Below are 16,440 nucleotides of genomic sequence, written 5' to 3'. Positions count from 1 at the left end.
TGGCCAACGTAGAAGGAGGTGTCCTAGAAGGTGGTGGAGGTGCGGTTGACAAAAGTCCTGAGTTCATGGTGTTGCAAACATTGATACAAAAGAGAGACCTGGGTCTTGCTTCAATATCCTTCTGACCTGTTGGCATGACTCTTAGCAATGCTGACTCTATTTTTAAATCTTTGCTCACTTCTCATCAGACCTACCTGGCTCCTGCCCCCTCTTCTGAGAGACCTTGGCAGGTGACTGAAGCTCCGCGGGGCCTTCCAGGTCCTCATCTAATAATAAGGACCTGGATCCACCCCTTCCCCAGGGCATAGAGAGAGCCAGCAAACAGGGCCACCTGTAGGAAGAGACAGGTAGCTCCTGGGACAGGTGGGGGGCCCTCCTTGCAGGACACACGACAAAGTCACCCCAACCCCCTGGCCCTCTAAATTTTCCAAACTGGCCTACAGCTGCTTCCTTGTGGGGGGTAGGGGGGGCTATTTCAGACCAGGCTGTTAAAGGGACCAAAATATCCGGTGGAGTCTATAACTGGACAGGGAGTTGTCAGCCCCTGCCCCAGGCTTCCTAGGGCGGCCTCTTTACTGCCTGGAAGCCGGGCTGCCCCGGCCCCTTCCCGCAGGGGCGCACCCTCCCGCCGGCTTGGCTCCCGCCCCCCAGGGCACAGACCGCCGCCCTCCCGGCCGCCGCCGCCCCTCCCGCCGGCCCTCCTCCCAAGCCCGCCCACCGCCGGCTCCTCCCTCCGCGCTCCGAGCTGGGGGCTCCCACCGCCCGGCCACTTTGCCCCTGGGGGGACCGAGCAGCTTTGTTCTTGGGCAGCAGCTGGGCTGGCCGCCGCTGCTGCAGTTCTCCCCGGAGGACCTGTCTCCCCTTTCCTTATTTTTGTGTTTCTCCAGCACTTTCTGTTTTATTTTCTAAGTTCGAAGCCTTACCTTTTTGCCCTGTTTCTTAGGTTATTGGTTTTAAAACTAGTCTTTCTCAGGACCCCTGGCCTGGGGGAAGCCCCCAGACTTATTACAAGTCTTGTCTGGAGATTGGGATTGCTACATTTGGGGGGCGGTGAGCGGGTTTGCTGGTTGGTGGACCCCCCCCCGCCCCCACCAGGAGGGGGCTGCCTGGGGCTGGCTGCTTCTCTGGACACTGCTTCCAGTGGATCCCCGCCCTGGACTGGAACCCCAGCTGGTATCCCTTTGAGCTTCTCCCTTGCCAGGTAAGGCCGGGGTCTCTTCTCTGGAGGCTGCTGTAGGTAATGGGGCTTCAGGCTTAGACCCATCCACCCTTGGGTCGATGGAGGAGCCGTGGGTGCATGGAGCTGGGGAGAGTGCCCTTTCCAGACTGAGCTGTTTCCTTCTGGAGCTTGAACATCAAGCATTCTGGGGAGGGACCTGGGTCCTGAGCTGACAGGTCTGTGCTTTGCCAACTTCCGAGTAAAATGAAGCAAAGTCAGTGAGAAGCTACCTGTCTGGTTGTAGGTGAGCAGTGGGAAGGCAGGAGCCAGAGATGACTGGGGTGTGTTGGATACAGGGGCTTCTTTCCAAGCTGCTACTTTTAAAAGTTGTTGAGATCGCCCAGCCTCTTTCAACTTCCCGGTAAGAAATTTGGAGTAAAAGCCAGAAAGGTGGGGAAAAGGAAAGAAAAAGACAAACAGCGGAGAGAGAACAGCTTACCTGCAGTTTTGCATTATTTTCAGGGAACGTTACCTTTTTGGTCTAAATTTAGATCTCTTTCCTTCTGAGCCGTTCATTATCTCTCTCTCAAGGGTTGCAAACCCCGGGGCGGGGGGGGCTGTTTTTGCCCTTTTTTCTGTCTGTCCTCCAATGTAGCGGGCCAGAGGTTCTGGTCCCAGGTGATGAAGTTGTAACTTGAATTAGTGGTGTTCTTAGACCATGTGCCCCCACTTCTCCCCACTCCTATGGAGACTCTGAGATGCCAGGGGCCACACTTACCAGGCATCCCTTGGAGAAGGGGCCGCCCCATCAGCCAGTCCTGGAGCGCTGGGCTGCATCCCTCTCCCCAGAATTTTAACCTGCTCCTGGGTCATCTTCCAGAGCCTGTGCCAGCACCTCTGTCCCCTCTGTCTCTGCACAGGCCATTCCAGCCCCCAGTCGGTCTCATTGATGGTGTATGCCCAGCAAAATCCCAGACAGCCCGTGAGAACGCCCTGGCTTTGGGAGGAATCCTGGGACCCCTTCTAGTTGAGTTAATTGCACTGTTTCAGGAAAGTTCTAAATTCTAGGGCTTCGGCGTGGTCAGAGGCCACTGAGAGGGGTGGGCTGCCTGGTGAAGGACAGGAGCTCCTAACCCCGTTGCTTTATAGGGCTGCCTGAGCTCCCAGACTGTCCCGGGAGCCTCAGTGTCCTCATCTGGCAAGTGGAGGTCATGGAAGGGATGCGGACAGACAGTTCTGGGAGAGTGGGGCTTGTGGAAGGCCTGCACCACGTCTCAGCAGCCTGTGTTTGTCAGCTCCGGGGAGGGAGCACCCCCACCCCATCCCAGATTTCGTTGTCCCTCTGCTGCTGAGGAGCCGACGGTGACTTTGGGAAATTGTCACCCTGTGGTCGTTGGGCCTCTAATGCCAGGCAAGAGACTGGAAGAGAAGAAGGGTTTCTTTTCTGGGGATGCAGGAGCGGCCCTAGGGGATTCATGGGTCCTTTAAAATAATCAGAACAGGAGTTTGTAAGTGGTTTTCCTGGTGCTTCCAAATTTCATCAGGTGTTTAAAAAAGCTTCTCTGCATCCACGGAATGGTTATATAAGTAGCTCGTGGGCTGATCCAGCCACAGAGTTTTAATGTTTCACAGGTTGTTTTATTTTTTATTTTATTTTTTTAAAGATGTTTATTTATTTATTTGACAGAGAGAGAAAGAGCACAAGTAGGCAGAGCAGTAGACAGGGGGAGAGGGAGAAGCAGGCTCCCCGCTGAGCAGGGAACTCGATGCGGGGCTCCATCCCAGGACCCTGAGATCATGACCTGAGCCGAAGGCAGACGCTTAACCAACTGAACCACCCAGGCGCCGCATGGTTGTTTTAAATTTGATTTCATTACTTGCCAGTAAGTTGTTCAGCAGATTTTATGTACAAGTCTTAAACTTCGGTTTTTCTTGAAAAATGGGAAGAAAGGACAACTTTTTTCTTGCATAAGGTCTGAGCGGCCACCCACGTTAGTGAGGGCTGTGCCCTCTCCGCTGGTCCACGTTTGTCTGTGTGAGTAGCAGGGGTCTCCTTGGACCCTGGAGTTTGCCACCTCTGCACTAGATGATCCAGGCTATCTCCCCCACTTTGATTCCTTTCTAAGAGGGGTGCAGATAAGCGGAAATGCTTTCGGAGGAGAGAAAGCAGGATTCCTGGGAACGGAAGCCATGGCTCACATGGAAAGATAATTGCCACCCCAAGAAAGGTCATCTGGCGTGGAGGAAAGAAGCTGTGTGGTCGCGGTGGCCTGCAGGAATGGCATGTAGGAGACGCAGCTGACCTGCTCTCTTCGTTCCCAAAGGGTGGAAGTAGGAGGTCCTGGTGACGGAAGTTTTGTCGGACTCTGGATTCTCGTCTAGGAGGGAGAGCTGTGCAGGGACCAAAGGGATCCACTCATTGCAGGGGGAGAGGGTCCCCCTATAGTGGAGGTATTTAAACCAAGCTTGGATTGCCATTTCCAATAGCTGGCAGAGGGCTGAGCTGGGCTTGGTGGACCTTTAAAGTCTTTTTCCCAGCTTGAGATCCTGCACTTCCTGAAGGCTACCTCTCCAGCCTCAAAATTCCGCTACTCCCCTCCTACCTCCTCTCTTCCTTCAGTGCCCTTGCTGAGGAAGGCTAGCGCAGGTTGGGGGTGTGGTCACTAGTGGTGAGGACCGGTGAGCTCTAGGTAGCGTTCCTACTCGGTTTTAGCAGCAAAGAGATGGAAGACCAGTGTTTGAATCACTTACCCGAGGACAGGGAGAGAGGATACACCGAGTCAGGATTCAAAGCCCCTTCTGGGTGATCAAAGCCCATAAGCCCATTGTCATTTCAACAAAGGCCCTTTTCCTTAGGCTGGGAAGACTTCCCTTCAGAATGGAGCGTTGTTAGGGATACAGGCCTACAAGAAGAACCAGAAAATGAGAAGAGCCCACAGTCATTTTAAGGGTGGGAAAGGTCCTTGAGGATTTTTTTAGCCAATCCACTACTCAAGAATTGGATACATGTTGTGATGAGCACTGGGAGTTATAAGCCAACTAATGAATTGTTGAACACTACATTGAAAACTAATGATGTACTATATGTTGGATAACTGAACATAAAAAAAAAAAAGTTTTGGATACATGCTAGGATGCCTGACAAAAGTAACTACAAAATCAAGGAAGACCAAGATTGGTAAGAGAGGAAAAGCGCAATTTCCCCATCGTACAGATGAGGAAACAGGGTCCAGGAAAACATGAAGGACTTGCTTGCTTCCTATTTAGAGACAGAGCTGGGTCTCAAACACAGGTCTCATGAGGTGCCGGGACACGGAGGGGTTGGCCCTCTGGTCCTCCTGCCCAGGACTTGGCGTTGTGCATGTGTGGGTGTACACACATATATGTGTGTGTGTGTACATGTGTGTTGGGCAGGGTTGGTACCATTTTGTATTTCTTCTTAAAATTTCTTCAAGCAGGTGAGCTAACCATTCCTGTGTGCTACGGCAGTGAGCATCTCTGTGCACACGATTTCCCTCATGTTGCCATATGATGTGCTCTGATTATTCCCAAGGAATAGGGTTTCTGGGTGAAAGGAGGTGGACGTGATCATGTTTTTGGGCGGTATCAGGACTGAGCATTCATGACAAGCTGAATGCCAGGTACCATCGTGGCACAAAATAAGGGAAGTCTTGGTAAATAACCCAGGGATGTGTGGAGGTCGGACCTGCCAACCCTGTGCTCTCAAGGATGCTAGAGAATCCTTCTGTGACAAAGCTGTCTGCCCGCCGAGCTCCCTCCTACTGCCCATGACCGAGGCCAGGTGCCTCAGGCAGCATACTCCCAGTTCCTGGAAGCTGGCTCCTTCTAGTTAATTCTGGCTATGTTCTGGTAGAGATGGGAGTATCATTTTAATTTTTTTAAAGTTTGGTTCATTATAAAATATTGGGGAAAAAAGGAATTGACACTATCTTCCGGTTGGAACTCACTCAGGGGAGAAGCCTCAGCTCTAACTGTGTACTGGCAGATCCAGGACATTGGAGCTGGCCTTGACTGCCTGGTAGCCAGGTTGTTGGGGGACAGTATGCTCCTGAGTCCACAAAGACAAGAAAAAGCAAACGGACCTAAACAATAAAAGAACGTGTCCCTTAAAAATAAAACAACTGCAAACTTGTTTGTGACTGTGGATTCAGAGTGTCTGCATATGTTTTTGCCAGATAATCCCTCCTTCTGAGAGCTCTTTCACCTGAAGAAGGTTCTAGGAGCATCCCAGCCACCTCACCCCATCTCCTTATCTGATGACTGCATCCCACATCCTCTCCGGTGTTTGCCCACCTTCCCGTGGTCCCCCTCTAGGGGCAGAGGAGTCCTCACTTCCCACAGCAGCCTCTGATGCCTTGTTGAATATCTGGTGAAAAAGTCTTTCTTTTATTGAAATGAGAGTTGTCTTTACCGCTTCCATCTGCCAGTCCTTATTTCATGATTTTGGAGCTACTTAGCATAATTTAAATTCTGTTTCCGAAAACAAAATAATGTGCCCCTGAGCCTATCTGAGATTGAGTGCCAACTGGTACCAGACTGGGTGCTTGGCATTCTTCCATCATTTACTGTTGTGAATTAGCTCTGCTCTTCCTGGGTGTGCAGATGGGCAAACTGAGGCTTAGGACAGTCCCGCAGTGAGTAAGCTGCAACAGAATTGGGATCTGAACCCATGTGTGAGGCAAGCTCAAGCCTTTGCCCAAAATTCCAGACAGTATATAAGGTAAATGTATGGAATTGATACAAAGAGGCAAATAGACCATTTAGAAGTCCTTTTTACTTTAAAAAAAAAATTGTTCTCCTTAGAATAGTTTAAATTACAGAAGTAATAAAAGCATATTGTTACAAGTGAGGCTGGATTAGCAAACCCCTGCATCCCCCACCCCCGCCCCGCCCGTTAGCCCCTGCCCCCAACCAATAGTAACATTGTGGCAAATAGCTTTTTATAACATTATATCCAAACATACACATAAATCAAAATCCAGTGTTTGAACAGTTTGGGAACAATAACAGTGAATTCTAAAACATGTTTATGTAGCACGATGTCTGGCTCCTAGGACTGGACTCCACCAATAACTGAAAGGTTGAATTGTACTCTGTTCTGCTTGGTCTGATGCTTGCTGTGAGTCCACTGGGCAGTGGCACAGTGGTCCCCATTTGCTTTTGGCAAAACTGACGGACAGAATGAGGCCCTGGGTAGATTGTTTCCAGGCCTCAGGAGAAACACCTAATGGCAACCTAACTTTTTTTCCTTGCTCCCGAGCTGCTGTGGGCAAGTCAGCCTGGGCTCTCCGTGCATCTTGGGTTCTTCGACCCCAGCACCCCATGCTGCTGACGCTCCATGTCATCAGCTACTGTAACCCACTACGGACTTGTCTGTTTCGGCCTCTAGGCAATGAATGCCTTGAGATCATGGGTTTCACATTATTTATCTGTGAACTGCCAGTGTCTGCAACATGCTGGGCACAGTGGGAACTCAACAAGTCTTTGTGGAACAAAGTAATTTCAAAATGGTGTTGATCAAGTGCCTGGCACATAGGAGGTATTGAATTAATGAAATTACAATTTAATTTAAGTCACAATTAAGTGAGTGAGATATCAGTACTGGAGAAGTCCATAGGGATATTTATGCCACCTGGCACTGTGTCCCACACACAGGTGTGCTCAACAGCTGTGGCTCAGGGAGGGCAGCTCTGGCACCTGCGCATTGTTGAGGCCCGCCTTGAACCCAGGGACTGGGCCATGTTGGTGGGGGTAGGTCTGGCTCAGGTCTGAATTTGGCCCTCCTGTTTGCTAGCTGTGTGGTTTCTAGCACCATTTAGAACATCTCTGTGCAGGGGTGCCTGGGTGGCTCAGTTGGTTAAGCATCTGCCTTTGGCTCAGGTCATGATCTCAGGGTCCTGGGATCGAGCCCCAAATCGGGCTCCCTGCTCAGTGGGGAGTCTGCTTCTCCCTCTCCCTCTGCAGCTCCCCCTGCTTGTTCTCTCTCTCTCTCTCTCTCTCAAATAAGTAAACAAAAGCTTTTTTTTCTTTTTAAATAGAACATTTCTCTGCAAGAACCCAGGGAAGGAGCTCTGATAGCATATCGAGTGTCAGCCTAGGGCCCTGGGATCTCTGATGGATGAGCAGGTCTGACATCCTTAGCTCCTGGTAGGTCAATTTTCTACCTTCACAAGGTCATAGGGACCCCAGGACTTCTCTTCAGTGACACTAGCTTGTTCTTAGACTACCTCCTCTCTAAAGTGATTTAATAGCTGTGTACCATATACGTAAATATAAATATCTAAAATCCCTTGCATCTTTGGTCATTTAACAATAGCTCTTCCTAGAGTACCTGCATGGCTCAGCCGGTTTTTAAGCGTCTGACTTTGGCTCAGGTCATGATCTTGGGGTCCTGGGATGGAGCCCTGCATCAGCCTCCTCCTGCCCCTCCCCCCTGCTCCTGCGCTCGCTCTCTCTCTCTCTCTCAAATAAATAAAATCTTAAAAAAAAAGAATAGCTCTTCCTGCAGGGGTCCATCCAGTTACCGTTTATCATGCTCTGAATGCTAGGTGTTCTTAGGGACTGAAGGATGGATGCAGCCCGGCCCTGATACCAGACAGTTGGGTGTGCTAAGGGTGAGGGTTCAGGCGTTCTGTGCTGGGGAGGACAGAGGAACACTTCACCCCGCGATCGACCACTTGCCGGACACCAAGTACTCCTACGGTGCAGACACTGGCACTGAGTGGTTAAATGCAACCCCCACCCCTGTAACTTCTGCAACAATCCTAGAGCTATGTAGTCATTGCCTTATGTATGCGGAGAGACCTAGAGAGGTTAAGAGACCAGTCTAAGGACAAGATACGAGCAGATGCCTCTGCTCCCCACGGCTCCCCTCCCTTCTTCTCATCCCTTCTGTGTCAGAGTGTGACTTGTCAGGGTTGGGGTTTCATGGAAGGCTTCCAGAAGCCAGAACACCTAAGCTGAGTCTTGGGGAAAGAGAATTCGCCACACCATTTTTATTTGTTTCTCCTTTGGGCCATCCCCCTTCGGGGTAGGGTCCCAGAGGCAGACACACTGCCTTGTTGGTCTCCATCTTGGGGATGCTGGTGTGGCTTTGGGATGGGCGGGGGATACAGTGTTTGTGGCATGAGCGAGCACTTGTGTGGGTGGGGTGGGGAGGGAGTGCAGAAAAGCAAGGCACTGTGGTTGAATGAGGCGGCAAATGCACGAGTGGAAAAATGAAGGAGGGAGGGAGGGAGTTAATCCACATTGTCACTTTTCCATCAGCCACGCCTGGATAGGTTTTCAGGTGAAAAGGACAGAGGGTTGGTTTGTGATTATCCTTTGCTCAAACAAAACTTTTCAAGAGGCTTTTCTCCTGTCCCTCTTGCTGCAAACTCCCACCAGGGAATGCCCGGGCTGTGTTTACAAACTGGGCTTTGCCAGGTACTGCGCAGTGCAGTGGAAATGAAGGGGGCTCCTCCCACAGATCCCCTTGATGGGGAGACATTCTGGGGCTTCCCCTTGGCTTTGTCCTGGGACCTCAGCATGGCGATCCAAAGCCCTGGGCTCCTTTAGGAGCGGAGCTGGAGAGCCCCATACTGCGACAGTTCGGAGCCCTCTAATGGAAAGCAAGCTGATCCTGCAGAGCCTCCGTGCCTGGTGCATCCCTGTGCATCCCTGACCTTTCTCACATGCTTGTGCCTGCAGGACGACCAGGACATGGTGTGCGGTCTGAGGCAGTACCTTGGAAGAAGAGAAACACTCTTAGTGGATAGGCAAGGACCATAACTCCTGCGCGAATCCACAGGCTTGTTCTTTCACAGGAGTAGAAGGTTCAAAGTTATTTAAAAAAATATATTTTTTTTTATAAAACATAAAAGAGATCTTCCCATTATTATCTAAGTGAAATACAGAGTTAAATATAGTTCAGACGCTCAACCCATTCACTGATTGGTTTGTTTCTGTGACATTGGTTCATGGAGGGCCTGCTGTGTGCCTGTCACCATTCCAGGCACAGAGCAAGAGAGACCAGAGACACAATCCCTAAGTCTAAGGAGCTCAGTGGAAAAGGCAGGCCAATAAGTAGGTCAATTTTATTTTATTTTTTTTAAAGACTTTTTAAGTAATCTCTACACCCAACGTGGAGCTCAAACTTACAACCTCGAGATCAAGAGTCCCATGCTCTGCTGACTGAGCCAGCCAGGCACCCCTAAGTGGGTCAATTTTAATACCACTTGTGGGGTGCTAAAACTCAGGGGTTGTGTGGAAGCCTAAAGAAGATAGTGACACACTTCTTGCTTGGGAAATCAGGGAAGGCTTCCTGGAGGAGAAAGCACCTAGGCTGGGTTTTGGAGCCTGAGTAGGAGTCTGCCTAGCAAGGAAAAGAAAGCATCTCCGAGGCCATGTCAGAGAGTCAGGAAAAGAAAATACTGGGGTGTTGGAGGAAGAAAGAGAAGTCTTTGAGGTTGGAGAATAAGGTTCATGAGGTAAGGTGTGGGGGCCCTGAACCTGGAAAAGGAGATTGGGGTCAAATTGAGAAGGGCCACAAAGAGAAGACTTGAAGGTGGGAAATGACAGGAACAGACCCGTCTCGTCCGATAATCTCTGTGCTGAGGGTGAGCAAGCCCTTTGCAAACTCAGAGTGTAACACAGGAATTTATAATCTGGTCCAGAGGTAGGAGTCTCCTTCTCAGAAGGGAAACGGTCCTCAGAGCTTATGTGCAGTGTATGCCCTCCAGCCGAGTGGGGGTCAGAGACTACAGGGTCTCTAAAGGTGGGGACACCAAAACCCTGCTTGCTGGAGCCCATGTGAGGGGGGCACGCTCCCCTGGGAAAGGGGAGTCAAGTGCTTGATCCCCCTTGGCAACCGCGCTGTCCCTCAGCTTCCTCATCTGAAGATGGCTAACGCCTCTCTAACTCCCTCTCGTTCCCTCACTTTAGAATTAGAGGTGTGCATAGTGCCTTGCAGGGTTGTGAGCACTTGGGTACTAGGACCATCTAGACCTCTAGACCGGAGTGCGCGTGAAGAGGGGCAGAGCGGGGATTGGAGCCCGGGGCTGTGGCAAGTGTTGGGAGGGACCACTCTCAGAAGTCTCGATCCAGGTTATGTGGTTTTGCAGAGACCCTGTTGGCATGAATCAAATCCTGAGAAGGATTCTTTGGTGATGATAACTTCCTTTAGTTGAGTGCTTGCAGCTTTTTTAACTTTTATTTTTATGGCCATCCTTTTAGGGCACTGAGCTAGGGGAATGCCTCCCCTCAGCTGGAGAAGTAGGTTAACCCCCTACCCCTGTTACAGATGCGGCCCCTGAAGCTGGGAGACAGGACCAAGATCAGGCAGCTGGGGAATGGTGGAGGCGGGTGAAATGCCCTCCACGGCTCTCCCAAGCACCCAACTGCTCCGCACGGCCCAGGACCTCATCATTCTCCCCTAGGAAAAGGGGAGCCTACTGGGACAGCACCTCCATAATCAGTGTGGCTACTGTAGCACTATTTATACCCATTGCTTCATCAGACCAGACGCTGCTCAAAATAAGTTAAACAGAAATATCTTTCTGTGTCCTCAGGACCCTGTAATCTGAGACAGTCTCTTGTGAAAGGCCCCAAGACAGTGTATTTGGAGGGGGGAAAGGAAGAAACGAAAGAAGGAAATATTGGGAAGAATTCAGCACCGAAGATGTGAAAGAAATAAGAACAGGGTGTGGCAGCCCTGAGATGTTGGAATTAGCTAATGGAGCAATAAAGAGCATTTGATTGGCATGGGCTGAAGGGAGGGCGCCCTCCTGCCCCTGCTGCCCTGTTGGCCTCGGAGGGACGCAGGGTGCGGGATCTAGATGGATTTTGGAAGTCTGCCCTGGAGGGGAGGTTGAACAGGGTCATTCTGGGAAAGCCTGTCTAAACTGGGTTGAGAATCAGAGCTGAACAGAGGGGAAGCAGAGGCGAGATGTAGAGTGAGGACAATGTTTAAGGAACCAGGGACGCTGTGTGCAGGAGGCTGGGTGAGTTCCAGAGAGCAGGGGCCGTACCTGCTGGCCTGCCTAAGCACACACCTGCTCTGGGGTTTGCAAGAGAAGGAACCACAGTGCAAATTGGCTTGAGTTTAAGAAGTGAAGGTGGGGAGGCGTTTGCTTCAGGCAAGCCAGCTCTGGTGCCTTTGGACTTTGGGCAGCACTGGGTTCGGTGCTCAAGTGGTGAATCTTATCTTGTTCCCTCCCCCCCATATGTGTCTCCATTCTCCATCAGGGTCCCTTGTGTCGTGACAGCCTTCAGCATCTCTAGACTTGGCACCTGGAGTAGAAATGTACCTCTCTCTGGAAACTCCAGCAGAGGTCCCAGAGATGGCCCAGCTTGCTTACGTGCTTGACCCTTGTCATATTCAGCGTCCGGGAGGATGTGGTCTCTACACTGGTCTAGTCCGGTCTGGTGCCACCCCACTGGCCAGGTGGATGGCACCCCCTCCCGTGAACCACATCAACGGAGCGTGGGAGAGGAGTTTTTGGCAAAAGCAAGAGGTGAATTCTGCTTCCAGAAGAAGGGAGTCTAGAAGGGTTAAAGCAGAGGTGGGACCAGGCAGGAGACATTCCCTGGGGTGCAGGAGCGCAGGGGAGGACAGGCAGGAGTAGTCTCAGGGTGCCCAGTTCTATGGCCTTTCTCTTCCAACTCCCCTATAGCCCTTTAGATTCAGCACCTTTCTGGAACTGAGCAAATGATTCAAAGTCGATGAGCATTTCCCTGCGTGTTATTTATAGCACAAAACTCCAAGCACTGACATTCCAGGGCCCACAGTCAGCCTTGGATGGTCCTTCCCACTTACCTCTTGATTTCCTTCTGGAGGCAGCCGGTATAACCTTGCCCCTTGTATTCCTGCCCAGCAGCACCTTTGGCCTGCTTACAGCTGGAGCCTCCTTGTCATGCAAACAGCTGCCTTGATTGGGTACCAACCCAGCAACCCAAGCCTGCCTCCCTTTTGTGGTATGACTCGGGACCTCACTCACCCATGTCCCATGGAATCATGGGAGTGCGGGTGGCCCCCTCCCCTGCTCCTGCACTGCCTGCTCACCCATTCCCTTCTCCCTGGGTCACAGGTCACATAGGGCCGAGCTGACATGCAGTCAGGTGACAGAGGGGAGGCCAGAGAGGTGGGTCAAAGCCAGCCCGTGAAGGTCTATGATGGGGGACACTCCGAGCTTTGTCCAGAGGCAGTAAGCCAGGATTCATCCACGAGCTTATGGATCATATTTGTGCAGTAGGGGCCTCACTGGGTTCTTGTGAGCACGTGCAGACCATGAGGTACGGGGGAATCTGAGGGCTGAGGCTACTTCCCAGGCTGCTGGTTTCAGGAATCCAGGAACTGAGTGAGGCTTCTTAGCCCTCACCGCCAGCCTTTTCGGATGGCTGGCTCCTTCCCATTATTTGGATCTCTGTTCAATGTCCCCACATCAGAGACTGTCCTTTTAACAAAGTGTAAAAACTGTCCTACCCAAATCAACATCTATCACTTCATCCTGTTGTGCTCAAATCGGCTCTTCTCTGAAACCGTACTGTTGCTTCACTTGTTTCTTTGTTTCGCGTTCTCCTCTTTTCCTAGAAAGTAGGCTCTGCGGAGACAGGGATATTGATTGAATGATTAGAAAATGCCCGGCACGTGGTCTGGGACGTGGTGCATCCTTGCTGAGTTAATAAATCAACGACTCAGCCAACCATGCAGAACAGTGAAGCCGCAGGTGCCGGCTTTAGAGTGAGGGTCGCCTTCCAAGTCCTCCGGGGACCAGTTTAAGAAATATGCGTTGTTTGAAGAATAGACAGAGCTTGAGTTTCATTCACAAATTGTAGCAACTAGGAGAGAAATGACTGGCATCCTGCCCCTTCTTAGGGGAAAAAAAAAAAACAACACCCAACACCAGGGAGGAAATATTTTTGAATCCCGCAGCATAAAGAAGGAGGCCACATCCCTCACTCCAGCTCCATCTCCTTCAGCCAGATGAGTCCTGCGCTTTGGCGATGTAGGGCTTAAGCGGATTCCATTTAAGTCTTGCGATGCGCTACTGAGGAGGACACAGGACTGGACGGATGTTCTTGCTCGTTAGCAGGACCCAAGACTGCGGGAGGCCCGAGCTCCTTCTTACGTCCCCTCCCGCCAGGCACCCAGGCATGCGCCACTGTTGTTGGAGGACAGAGACCCGTCCTTTCTGCTCCAGTGAAACAGACCCTGAATCTAGGCTCACGGTGGCCTGGGATTGAACCCCAGTTCTGTCACACCCTGGCTGTGCGATCCAGGGCACATACTGTAACTCTCCTGAACTTGACACCCCTTTGCCAGCTTGTCATGAAGAGAGAACACGTGGCAGAAACCGGCACCATTCTGTTTGCGTGTATCTCACTGTGTCCTTGTAAGTTCGTTCTAGTGTTACCGCCCAGACAGTTGGATCAGCTGCCATCCTTTAGGTTTTGACATATATTTTTACTGCCCTAGGAGTCCTCTATGCTCTCCTTCCCCACCCCAGCCCCCTGGCAGCCATGGGTCCTTTATGGTCTCCACGATTTTGCCTTTTCCAGAATGTCACAGAGTTGGAATCCTACGGTGTGCAGCCTTTTCAGATGGGCTTCTTTCACTGACTGATAAGGATTTAGGGTCCCTCCATGTCTTTTCATGGCCCGAGAGCTCATTTCTTTTTGAGTGCTGAATAATATTTCCTTGTCTGGGTGGACCACGGTTTACAGATCTGTTCACCTACAGAAGGACATTTTGAATGCTTCCAGGTTTGGGCAATTGTGAATGGAGCTGCCATACACATCCACATGCAGGTTTTTGGTGTGGACATATGTTTTCGGCTCCTTTGGGTAAATACCAAGGAGCATGGTTGTTGGACCACATGGGAAGAACATGTTTAGTTTGTGAGAAACTGCCAAACTCTCTTCCCGTGTAGCTACGTCATTCTGTGTTCCCACGAGCCGTGAGTGAGCATCCTCACCAGCATCCGGTATTGTCCGTGCGCAGACTTTGGCCATTCTCATAGGTGTGTCGTGGGATGTAGTTTTATTTTATGGTTTTCTGATGCTCCGTGGCGTGGAGCATCTCTCCACGTGATTACTGGCTGGCTATGTATCTTCTTTGGTGACGTGCCTGTTCAGAACTTGGGCCCATTCTTTAAATCAGGTTGTTTGTTTCCTTATTGTTGAGTTTCAAGAGTTCTTTGTATATTTTGGATCACAGTTCTTCATCAGCTGGGTCTTCGGCAGATATTTTCTCCTACTCTGTGGCTTGTCTTTCCATTCTCTTGAGGTTTGTTGTCATTGTTGCTTAGTTAAAAGTACCACACACAGAGCTCTCACCATTGAAGAATACTGGATCAGAGAACAGACTAAAAATACAGGGGTGCCCTGTGCGCCCGCTTCAATTACTAGGTGTGGCAATGAGAAGGGGCCCACGTGGCATGGGAGGTGAAGAGATTGGCTCCTGTCTTCAGCCCCTTGCTGACACACCGTACCCCAGATCTCTGACTTGCACTCCCTCTGCTCATCTCCAGGGGTCTCCCCAGCCCCGATGCCTCTTCCGAGCTCTAGACTCAAGTGTCTGTCTTTGACTTCTCCATCTGGCTGCCTTCTAGGTGCCTCAGACTCACTCCGCGTGTCCAATGGGAACTCCTCATCCCCGTCACCAGTGACTGGCTCCAGGTGTTCAAAATGGGAATCTGGACTCCCCGCCTCCACGTGCTCTCTCCCTCCACTCCCTGCACAGTCACGCATATCATGGCATCCGCGGTCATCCTTGGGAAGGTGGTCTATGTCTCTTTTGATGCTGCACCCCCCTCTGCATTGGCCCCTCTGCTCCGTCCACCGCTCTCCGCAGGGTAGATGCTGCTCCCATGCATGAGAACATCCGCTGGTCTCAGGAAGTCTCTAGGCAGTCTGACCCCTTTCTCTGGGTCACCACACAAGTCGCTAGGCTGTCTTTATGAACACTCTTTCCTCAAATTTAAATGCCTTCCTCTTCCCAAATCCCTACCTTCTCCTTCAGCCTTCATTCCCTCCTCCAAAATACTGTACTTCTTGCTTATCCCATGAATGATCCTCAAAGGGAGGCCGGTCATCGCTGGTGAAGGCAACCCTTGTCCTCCTGCCTACTCCCCACTCATCTTCCCAGGCTCAACTCAGATGTCACCTCCTCCAGGAAGCCTTTGCTGACCTCCCAGGCCTGAGGTAGGTGCTTGTCCTTCCCTCTAGCAGAGCTCTGATGGCATGGAAATGTAAGCATCTTCTTGCTTGTCTGTGTCCACCGTGAGGCTGCCATCTCTGGACAGAGTGTCCTATCCTGCGTGCCTGGTGCTTGGTCAGTGTTAACATGCATTTAGGGCATACTTGAAATAGACAGTAAAACGGTGTGATTCCCAGTGCCCCCTGCAGTCACCCTCAGCTGAATTCTGAGTAGCTTAGATCGAGAATCTCCCCTCCACATTGTTTGTGGCCGTGTTGGCCCACATCTGACTTTATACAAGATTATAATCCCATTCATTGCCTCATCTCCTCTACAGATCCATGAAGGAGGGGATCTCATTCCCATTTTATAGGTGAGAAAGCAAAGGGTTAGAAAATCACAAAAATAATGTGCCTTCAGTACTCACTCTGGTCAGGCATCGTTCTAAGCTTTCTTTGTACATGTAGCGACTCAAGTTAATTCTTCCAGTGAGATAGGTGTTGTTATCCCCACTCTTACATGAAAGGGCTGAGGTCTGGAGAGGTGAAGCGACTCCCCTGGTTTGCATAGCTCTTAAGAATTTGAACCCAGGGATTCTGGTCAAGGAGCTTCATCACGATGCTCGCTGCCCCAGGAGAAGCCAGTGCCCCTCACAGTTCTCAGCGTACAGGAGATACTTGGTACGTATTTATTGACCCAGGAGGACTCGATCCAGCTCACACAAAGCCAGGTTCGAATTCAGGACTCAGGCTTTCCAGTGCCTCCCTGGCTCCCCCCGTTGGGTTTTTGAGCAACCCGGCAGAGAGGAAGCCACCCAGCTCCTTCTTGCCCATCTGACCAGCAGGTGTGGCTGACATCACAGATAGCCCTGCAGGTGAGCCCCAGAGGCTCAGAGCTCAGTCTGGACGCCCCGAGCCATGCTTTTATGTCTCCACCAGATTCCTGCCCAGAGCATCGCCCGTCACCCTGGCAACATGTCAGCAGCCCCTCGGTCCCCCAGCCCCGCCCCGCAGTGGGCAGCGGCCAGACCTTCTGTGCAGACCCAGTGCGCTCTCTGCCCGGGCTGCCCTCCAATGCGCCAGAT

The 16,440-nt window shown here is 51.2% G+C and overlaps 1 protein-coding gene across 2 annotated transcripts in view; it reads left to right on the top strand.

Annotated features, from left to right (window-relative positions):
* Window positions 1–1,037: 1,037 nt before the first annotated feature.
* COL22A1 (collagen type XXII alpha 1 chain) overlaps window positions 1,038–16,440 on the top strand; it is a 246,303-nt gene continuing 230,900 nt past the window's right edge. Inside the window, exon 1 of one of the 2 annotated variants that reach the window (XM_073893246.1) lies at window positions 1,038–1,201. The gene's annotated coding sequence lies outside the window, so the exon portion shown is untranslated. The remainder of the gene's footprint in view (window positions 1,202–16,440) is intronic. The other variant, XM_073893247.1, reaches the window with a different exon arrangement.

The sequence above is a fragment of the Callorhinus ursinus genome, unplaced genomic scaffold (assembly GCF_003265705.2).
Source record: "Callorhinus ursinus isolate GAN/ISIS: 27379988/994484 unplaced genomic scaffold, GSC_fseal_2.0 scaffold5, whole genome shotgun sequence".
NCBI classification, from domain to species: Eukaryota; Metazoa; Chordata; class Mammalia; order Carnivora; family Otariidae; genus Callorhinus; species Callorhinus ursinus.
This window is presented reverse-complemented; position numbering and strand designations above follow the sequence as displayed.